The sequence below is a fragment of the Rhinolophus ferrumequinum genome, chromosome 15, assembly GCF_004115265.2.
Source record: "Rhinolophus ferrumequinum isolate MPI-CBG mRhiFer1 chromosome 15, mRhiFer1_v1.p, whole genome shotgun sequence".
In the NCBI taxonomy this organism is placed as follows: domain Eukaryota; kingdom Metazoa; phylum Chordata; class Mammalia; order Chiroptera; family Rhinolophidae; genus Rhinolophus; species Rhinolophus ferrumequinum.
This window is the reverse complement of record NC_046298.1, coordinates 31990330-31998101: the sequence shown is the minus strand read 5'-3', so window position 1 is coordinate 31998101 and position 7772 is coordinate 31990330. Positions and strand designations below refer to the sequence as shown.

General features: G+C 41.5%; 1 long non-coding RNA gene across 1 annotated transcript; it reads right to left on the bottom strand.

Annotated features, from left to right (window-relative positions):
- Positions 1–912: 912 nt before the first annotated feature.
- LOC117035545 (uncharacterized) lies at positions 913–2475 on the bottom strand. Its single transcript, XR_004425212.1, has 3 exons — positions 2425–2475; positions 2192–2329; positions 913–1377 (listed from the first exon to the last, which is right to left on the bottom strand). It is a non-coding gene; the product is annotated as an uncharacterized LOC117035545 (long non-coding RNA).
- Between the last annotated feature and the right edge of the window lie 5297 nt (positions 2476–7772).

Genomic DNA, 7772 nt, shown 5'->3' with positions numbered 1-7772 from the left:
CCCTTTAGGCTAAAGATACTTGGTAGTATCTTTATTAGGAATAATCTCTTAAAAAACGTTTTTAAAGTACAATTTTATAATATATTTATTTATAGACTTTATTTTGTATGGTGTTTTATTATTTATAATACAGTTTACATAGCTATACTATATTACATATTCACGTAATTTTGTATTTTATGTAGTACAAATTTTATTGTATGTAATTCTTATATTTTTATTTACGACTTTTACGCAACAGTTTTAATATTTTATATATCACAAATGGCATATACTAAATATGATTGTATTTCTAGATATAAACTATATTTATTTACTTATAAAACATTTTGTAATAATTATAAAACTTATCACTTTAGTTCATGGCCATCTATTGCCTCTCATAAAGACTAGAAATTATAATCATATTGGGAACGTCTGTGTAAATGCTGGTTTTGGTTTTTCACAAGTAGTTTCAGTAAGAACCACACTTCTTCCAGGAGGAAGTATTTTCTGGGGATCCTTTTAGGGGACAGTTCTGTGGAGTATTTAGGGGGTAGCTCTGGGGAGAGCTGTGGGTCTTTTCCAGCACAAAAGGGAAGACTTACAGGCAGTGAAAAGGAGCAGTCAGAAGATCTGATACCTAAAGTCTCCCAGCTAGTGCGTTATCCCAGGTTAGAATGGTGAAGAACAAAACAAAAGAAACAAAACCACTTAACATAGGCTCATGGATTGCCTAAATGCAAGAGAATGGATCATCCAACTTAATTGTGAAGCAAAGTCATGGACACCCAGCGCCTGAAGGGAACTTGGAGACCAGGTAATCCTGTGCGTCTTAAATTGGGGCGTAGAAACCCCCAAGGGTAGACAGAATGGGCAGAGAGAGTTACAACATAAACATGCAAAGCTTTGATTTTTCCTAGACGCCAAGTAATCCAAAACACTTTCAATATTCAAACAAACATGGATGTATTTTGGAGTAGAATGTAAAATCTCCATAAATTTTAGGATAAAACAGAAGACTTCAAAGAAATTCCATGCTGGCAGCAGACTGGCTTGGGAAGATCACACAGATACCTCCAAGGTCCTTGCTTGCTCTCTCTGCCGTGTGTGTGTGTGTGTGTGTGTGTGTGTGTGTGTGTGTACACACTTGGAGTAAAGCATGAGCAACAGTGCAGTAGCTGGCGGTTCCTACTGTGAGCTCTCTACAGCTAGTTCCTTCAGCAAGAAGTGCTAAGAAAAAAAGAAACAAGACAGAAAGGAGGGGTTTGTCAGTCTCCACAAGGCGTTAGAATCCCTCTCACCATCAGCCACATGTGTACATTGACTAGAAATATTGCTGGTCTAAATTGCGCTGTCCTGTAGGAGTAAATGCACACTGGTTCTCGAAGACTTTGTCTGAAAAAGAATGCAAAGTATAGCATTAATTATTTATCTTGATTACATAATGAAACGGCAAGGTTTTAGGTGTATTGGGTTAAATAGGTACAGTTCAGTTGTTTCTTTTTACTTCTTTAATGCGTCAAATACAACATTTATAACTATCTGTGTGGCTCACATTATATTTTTATTGGATTCATTGGGCTAGAGTAGAAGGTGTCTCTGAATACAATAGACCATGGGACACTTTCCTTCCTGTAACATCTTGGGTGACTAGTTTTGGGCAAACAGTCTGCTGAAAACATTGCTTTAGGTTAAAGTTGGCCTCTTGACCAAATAAACATTGGGCTTTTCCACCTTCACCCTTTAGCTGACCCTGTTCTGCTGGGAATTCTCACTTCTCTTGACTGTTCCAAACCAACACTTCCTTCCGCATGCAGCTCAAATCCTTTTTTACTGTCCTGGCCCTGCTCTGCTTCTTGCTATTGAATTTGGTTGAAGTGGCTGGTGTTGCAGCAGCCACCTTGGGACTATGAGTTGTTAACTTAAGACAAGTTGAGGATAGCAGAGCAGAAGGAGAGAAAAGGCGAGAGTGACATGATTGCGTTGCAATGTCAACCCTAGCACCACCTCCTAGGGGCTTTAAAAAACGTGATGCAATTTAGGTTTTTATCGTTTAGATTGCCCTCAGTTGAGTTTTCTATTCCTTGCACCAGAATGCCTCCTCACGGATATGAACTCCACATGATCGCAGTGAAAAAGCATTCATGCAACAATAAAACTATGTAGTATAAATTCATGCTACCACTAAACCAGAAAACGATGGTCTCACCTTCCCCGAGCATTGACCAATCTGACTTGAGTAGTCGGAGCAGCCGTGTTCTCTTGAAGCCAGGCCTGGTGGCACTTGACCAGCAAGATCTCATTGAAGTATCTTCACAACTCTGTGAGGCAGGCGCTCTTACTGCCTCTATAGAGGATAAAACCATGCTTTAGAGGGGTAACGTCATGTGTCTAGAGTCACACTGTTATGAAGCTCTAGGAGCCCAGACTTTAACCACTGACCTTGCATTGTTGTGTGAGCTGAGCTTCTGGTGTGTCTTCGGTCTGTAACGAGTCTGCCGTATAGTGCCGGCATAGTTCCTCTCCAAGTAATTCCAATGAAATTAGGAACAAGAAAAAGAAAGAAAGAAAGAAAAGAGAGAGGACCTAGTGTGCCATTTCTCAAATGGCATGTCTGCTATCCCCTCCCCAGCCGGCTACCTACCATTTATTTGGGGCTGCCTCAAAGATGTCAGCTGTTGTTTTTCTTTCCTGCAGGTAGGCAGTTGCTAAATGGACAGATCACATTTTTGATCTGAAAATAACACATGAAAGACATAAAAAAGAAAAAATAAAGTTCAACAGGTTTATAATCTTTCTCTTATGCCAATAAACAAAGGAGGCAAGAATGTAACAGTAAAGACGAGGTGACCACACTCCACACATAAAAAACGCACTCCTCAGAAAAGTTGAGATGTGTTCATGAAAAGGAACTTAGTTCTGCTCAAATTTAGCTTTAAATGAGTCTTCTCAAATTTAGTCTGGACTGGGATAAACTTGTGGAATAAATCAGTCTTCTTGAGAGAGATGAGGTGAATTTGCTCTTCCAGAAAAGAATCTAATCTTACCAGCATCTTTCACACTGTGTGGTCTCTGTAGAGAAACAGATAAGTGGAATGGAATCTTTTCAGTGTTTCGGCATTTTTTTCTATTATTGGTATAATCAGATGTCCCAAGAACTACCTTCTCCAACATCCTTGGTTCCAAGTAGAATTACTGATGAATTTCTTGTGAACTCTTACAGACTTTTTTTTTGAAAAAAGAGCCATGTGTGTAAAATATTAGAAATCAGTTGATTTTTCTGTATTGTAGAAGAAACATAACTTGACCCCAAACTTTGTTGACGACGACAATGATATTAAGCCTTTTTAAGTGTGGACTAAATGCCAAGCATTATGAAAAATGTCATGTGTGTGTTAGCTCATTTCATCCTCACAAACACCTTGTAAGTCGATTCCAGCATTATCTCCATTTTACAGATGAAGAAACTAAATCCTTGTTTGAGATCACTCAACCAGTATTGGAAGAACTCACATTTAATCTTAGGTCTGTCTGACTCCAGAGTTCTTTTACCTAACTGCTAACCTATTCTGAAATGAGGTGTCTTATTTTGGGTTCCCACAAGAGCCAACCCTGAAACAGGATTTGAGTGCCTTTCTTTCTCATGCATACATACCTAGAAATAGAACTGTTGAGTCACAAGGGTACCTATATATTTAGTTTTATAGAGAATGACAAGCAGTTAACCAAGATGGCAGCCCTGTTTACACTGGCAGCGTGGGAGAGGTCCAGCGGCTCTCTGTTTCCACAGCGGTTGATATTATCAGTCTTTTGGGATTTTAGCCATTCTGGTGGGTGTGTAGTGTTATCTCAGTATTTGCATTTCCCAAATAAAAATTAAGTTTAGCACTTTTCATATGCTTATTGAGCATTTACAGCTTTGGTGAATTGCCTATTCAAAGCTTTAGCTCGTTTTTTTTTTTTTTTTTTTTTTTTTAATTGACTACTTTGTCTTTTTCTTATTGATTTGTAGACGTTCTTTAAATATTCCGGATACGAGTCCTTCCTCAGATGTGTGCCTTGCAAATATCTCCTCCCATCTGTGGCTTACTGTTTTACTTTTTAAATTGTGTTTTTTTTTTGAGAATTTTTGTAAGAATTTATTTGAGCCAAACTGACAACAGATGCCGGGGACCAAGATCTCAAATGCTTCTAAATTGTTATCTTTTGATGAACAGAAGTTTTCCATTTTGATGAAATCCAATGTGTCAGTCTTCCTTTTTGATTAGTGCTTTTGTGTCCTGTTTATGGAATCGTTGCCTCTCCACTGGTCTTTAAAGCAGTGGCCCCCCAAAGCCCTCATGTTTTCCTTGAGGGTGGGAGTCGAAGTGGCATTCATGAAGAAATAAAAGAGCCTGCTTATTCCCTGGCTCCCACACCCATTCGTGGATTCTCACTTTAACTTTCTCAGAAGGAGACCTGCATCAGATGGGGTTTTGGGGAAGAGGCGTGGGTTTATAGATTTTGGATGAGTGGGAGAGATTTCCACCTCCACTGGAAAGCAGATCCATTTGGATGAAAATTCTCTTGAAGGACTATTTTGCTTAATTTTCAGATATGAAAGTGGAAAGTAGTTAGGTTTCACTAGAAAAGTGTGTCTTTGAGCTACTGGAGTTTTCAGACACTGTGTCTCTGTTTGTAAAATAAACAGTAAAAAGACGAAAGGAGGGAATGAATTTTAATGTGATCATTGGCTGGGAGGGGGCAGCCAGCATTCTTTGTATTTCATTGCTCTGCAAAAATGAAAGAAGGAAACTGAAAGCCGCCATCTTATGAAAACAGTGGCAATTTTCAGATGGCAGCCCTCCCAAGACTATTCCAGTGGCAACTTGTTTAAGGAGAAGAAAAGTTTGCTACGTAAGAACATAAAAGTTCTTTAACCATAGAGCTACGTATAGTAAAATACAAGAACTGATTCCCTTTTGACTACAGAAGTGTCTACTTTTCCTTCTCAGTTACGATGACCTCACCTTTTTAAAAGGATAAAAAGAAAACAAGCAGAGAAACTTTGTGGCACCTTAGAGGTCATTTATTTTCTTTCTTTCCTCCTGTCTCTCTCTCTCTCTCTCTCTCTCTCTCTCTCTCTCTCTCTCTCTCTCTCTCGTTTTTCTCTCTCTCCCCCTCTCTCTCTTTCTTCTCCGATTGCCCTGCCATTCCATTCTCATTCAGTTACCTCCTTGGGCCTCTGGGTCTCAGTTTCCTTATCTTTAAAATGGGGATAATAATACTACATTCTCACAGGCTCCCTGAAGGATTAGACGAGTTGGTGTGTGAGGAGTTAGAGCAGGGCCTAGTACATAGTCACGTTCAAGAAATGTCGGTTGTTATTGTTGGCGATTACTGTTACATCTTCACTTCAAGAAAGAGTGAATTCGTTTCTGTCACATCTTTTGGGGGACAACTTTTCAGATTATATACTATAATGACGTGATTTGGTACGAGCAAATGAATTCTTTATCTTGGAGTTTTGTGGCTAATCATGGGGCTACCATCTGACTTGACATTTTTCTGTTTGATTCTTTGCACTACTTTCTCTCTATAGAAATGAACCAAAGCCACCTGTGTATGACTCTTTCCAGCAGTCAAACTATCTTCCAAGAAATACCAACTTCCAAAGACAGGAAACGTGTTGAGAAGTGACCAGTAAGTGGATGTTGACACCATCCAAACAGAGGCACGAGTGGGAGTCCCATTTTCTTAAACATAAGCAAAGAAGAAAAATGTCACCTCTTGTCAATCCCTCTTTGTGAAAGGCTATATAAAAAAGTAGTAAAAGAGGAAATGAAAAATTAAGCCAAGTCGTGGGTCTAGGACATTTTATATCTATGGTCCATTTTGAGCATGAATATTAATACCTTCAGTTTATGGAACAGGAAACTGAATTCAAAGAAGGTAGGTGACTTTACTAAAGGACCTACAGCCGTTTTAGGATGACGTGGTAGGAAGGTGACGAAATGTGTGGTGATTTACTGACGTGATTCAGAAACCAGGTCTTCTGCTGTGTAAAGTCTTCTGACCTCCTAGAGGGTTCCAGGGTGAGATGTGATCAGAATACAAAGCTTGTTCCTCTGCTGGGAGTTAGGACCCTCCTTGGACTGGGCGAGTTCAAAGATCAGAGTGAGGATTATGTGGAGCCCTTTCTTGGGGCCTCACAACCGTTCCTTCTTATTTGGGTGTCCTTCTTTGCAGTTGGGTTGGGCTGGCCTCACCCTGCCAGACCCAGGGTTGAAAACTTTCTCGAGACCCATCCACCACCACTGTTCACTCCCTGTGAGCTCACAGGTCGTCTCAGGGATGGGCACATGGCCCTGCGTCATCGGGCAGCTGGCTAGAGCACTTCTGCTGGAGTTACTGGGGATGTCACCAACACAGAAAGGCAGGACCTACATTCAAAACTGTTGACCACCACTCCTATTCCTTTCTGTTGGCCAAAGCAAGTCACAGACCAGCCCAGAGTCAACAGCGGGGGAAAGATACCTTACCTTGTGACGGAAGAGCAACATTTCCTTTCTGAGGCCATGAAAACGTGGGGCCATTTTCTTCAGTCTATTGCACTTACGCGTACTTTGGTTCACATGCTATTTTAAGTGTATAATATGAATGAGCTTATTTAATCCTTGCATTGATCCTCTTCAGTAGTTATATTACTTTTGTTGTTGTTGTCCCCATGGTACATGAGGTATGATGTAGCTTTGAGGTCTCAGTCCTGTTAGGGGAAGAAGCGGCCAAGACATGAGCTCTAGTGTAACAGCTAAATCTTGCACGCCTCCAACCCACGACATCCACTGATTGGCCAGAACAGAGACTGACAGCAGCCATGGTTGGCTGAGGGCTGCTGTCAATCCTCAACGTTCCCAGTGCCGGGACCACTGTCGTCTCCATTTTCTAGAAGAGGAAACTGAGGCAGAGAAGTTCAGGGCTGTCTCAAGGGCCACGCACATCTAGGAAGAGACCAAGATGAGACCGCCTGTGCTGGATGTCTTCTATTGGCCCTTGGGATCCAACTCCACCTTCCCCACGCTGCTCTGTGCCCCAGGAGCCGCCTGTATGGGCTGCATCCATGGCTTCCTCACTCTCCACCTTGTGCTTGGGTTTGGCCATCAGGGGGCATGGCAAGGAGCAGAAGACAGGAGGAGGGAGGTTAGAGTATTTGTTCCCCCAGCTTCCTTCCTGCCAAGCCCCTCTACCTAAGACCACAGCTCAGTAAGGTGGCTCTTGGTCTGCTGCTGCCTTCTCTGGGTTCTGAGACTTGTTCCCTCCCCTTCCCCAACCGCCCTGCTGGTGGTTCCAGTCTTGCTCTTACTGCATGGGGCTTCTACACTATCTGTTGTTGGTTTCCTTACATCCTGCCTACACCTTTGGCAATCCCTTTGTTAAACAGTCCTCCAATGACCTCCTTTGAATGTGCCATCTGATGCTTGCTGGGACCCCAATGAAGCCCCATCTGACTCAGCAGCCTCTATACTGAATATTTATTGAGAAGATGAAAAGACTGGAATACTAACGACAAAGTGCTAGGTGATACCCAAAGCTGAGCTCCTTGAATGATGAAATCAAAAGTCTAAGTTGAAAATGAGACAAAATGGGGTTGTCTCCATGCTGGCCGAAAGCAGGTGGGCCTGTTTCAGCCTGGACGAACACCAAGCATTGAATACTGTTTCTGTGTTATTTCCAAAGAGCTTGGATTGCATTTTAATTAATTTGCCTTGAAATTAACATACTCCACTTTTTCTTGAGCCAGGCTCAAACTT